This window comes from Penaeus chinensis, chromosome 7 (genome assembly GCF_019202785.1).
Source record: "Penaeus chinensis breed Huanghai No. 1 chromosome 7, ASM1920278v2, whole genome shotgun sequence".
In the NCBI taxonomy this organism is placed as follows: Eukaryota; Metazoa; Arthropoda; class Malacostraca; order Decapoda; family Penaeidae; genus Penaeus; species Penaeus chinensis.
The window spans coordinates 3,685,617-3,688,116 of record NC_061825.1 but is presented as its reverse complement, the minus strand read 5'-3'; positions in this window follow the sequence as shown (position 1 = coordinate 3,688,116).

Below are 2,500 nucleotides of genomic sequence, written 5' to 3'. Positions count from 1 at the left end.
TAAATCCATAGAGTATTTCTATGGAAAACGTATATCCTCTCTAGCAGTATGGATAATATGCTAGTTCATGCTAGTTGCCATATCAGGTTCACATTTCCTAGCCAGTTCATCATCCTGTAGATTTTATTAGTTGTTATTGGCTTTCTAAAACTCCTGTTGTAAAATTGACGCTCTCTTTTTGCCATCTTTATCCTTCCCAAATGCATAAACCTGCTATCTTTAAATGATATGTAATAAGGAGTACACTGGAGCTGTGTTATGAGTCGTGTGAAAAGGAAAAGCACTGACCAGTATCTTATAAAAAAAATGCCACCGAAACAATAATTATATTCGTTGTCTTAATATTTTGCACTCGAAATTTTGTGTTTGTTTCGATGTGTACCTTTATTCTATCTTTATAGATATTATCGTTCTATTCTCCATGTTTACTTGAAAAGTTCCCATAAGCCAAATGGAATGTACCAACTGGCGATTTTTTTATCACTAGCTCCCTTTGGAGAGAGTTAGTAACCTGAATAGGTTTTGTCAGGATAAATATCGGCCATAAAGGTATCTAGTTTATCAACTGCCAGATCTCCGTAAAAATAAATAAACAAATAAAGAAAGAAAGAAAAAGTTTCATATACAGAGGTGACATGGCAGATTATGACTAGGCCTATAACTATATATGAGCGTGTCTGTGTGTATTTACGCGTGCTTAAGTGCTTAGTACATATCCCTAATATGAGCAAACGTTGCTTTGTTTATGATACATAAATTGCTCTGAGTGTGTTGATTAACAGTAGAGTAACAGTTATTTTCCTAGCAACGCGAAAATACAATGGTTATTCTGTCACATGATAGAATAGGCAAGTTTTTTTTTTCTGCACTTCTGCGATTCTTACCATCTCTAACATCAGAAAATCCAGAAAATGTATATTACGATCTTAAATTCGTCAGCTTTAGTCAAACATAAATGAAGGTTTTACGTCAAGATATTGACCTCCGTCAGGGTTTTATAAAACGAGTAAGAAATGTATGCACTGTGTTAAAATTTCCTACTTACGTGCTATATTAGAAAAAAAAGAAGAAAAAAGGTATGTGTAAATCGCATGAGATCGAGAAATACAAAATGCAAAAGTAAAACTTTTCAGGAGAACATGCTATATGCTAACAATAAAAAAAAAAAAAAAAAAAAAAAAAAAAAAAAAAAAAAAAAAAAAAAAAAAAAATATATATATATAATAATAACTTTCAGCAGGTCCATCAAGATCTTTTGAATATTCATAAATAGCTTCAAACTTTATTGAATTCCTTCTGATAGATATCCATCGCGTGAATAACGTTATATATCACACACCCATAAATAAATACGTCTATAGAATACCCGAACACTTCCCGATGACGAATAACACTCTTGGGAGTTACCGAAGAAGAGTAAAAACCATGTAATGAGTATGTATCATACTCGCTTTTGTCAGGAAGGCAACGTATATATATATATTTCTTTTTGAATCACCATTATCAATGCTAAATATATGATTGTGAAGTTCACAGTGACTTTGCCTTTAGGAACTTTGAAGTATTCATATCGCTTTATTTGCGATTTCTTTTTCTTTCAGCTGTTCTAAACTACAGTTTTTTTGTTTTTTTTTTCACCTGCAGGTAATTTTCCACTTTCACGAAAGATGTATGAAAAATGCTCTGCGCTTAGATATTCAATGCCATTTACATTTGCATGAAGAAGACGGAATACCAGTATAGTAACCGGTATGAGACACTAGTACCTCCTCTCTTGATCTTACTCAGACAAAAATGTTAACTCTTTAGTTATTTCTTTTATCAGAGTCTGAGAGAAGATATAAGCATCAGACAACACGATGGTCGCCTCGCGAAAGGGCTGCCGTCTTTATCTGACTGTAGCCGTGGCCGCGTGTTTGGCCTGGTCTGGAGTCGATTCTACTACCACCTTGTTCAAGAAGGTTAGAGGAATAATCATAGGCTTATTCTTGCTGCTACACGATAGTTCAGTTGGAAGACGAGTAGCAGTGATCTCACAGAAACCTAAAGGAAGCGTGAATTATTGATAAGTACCGTGCTTATACAATTATTCCTTTTTTATTCACCTCATTCATTTATTTTCATTCAGGTTGTCATGGCCCAGAATGATGCATCCCTCACCTCTTGTTCTTCAATAGCTACGATCGCCGTGCCTCCCAACAGACTAACTATACCGCAAGTTTACTGTTCAATCAAATGTGATTTGAATCCAAACTGCAAATTCTACGTTTTTCAGAGTAAGTTCATTGGAAACACAAACAATGACAGGGAAAAAAAACGAAGGTTAATAATGATGGTCATGATAATGATGATGTTATAATAATGATGATGATAGTTATGAAAATGATAATGAGGATGATCATCATCATAATGATAAGGATGATATGATAAAAATTATAATGATGATAATAATGATAATGATCATTGAAATGATAATAATGATAATAACAGTAATAATAAT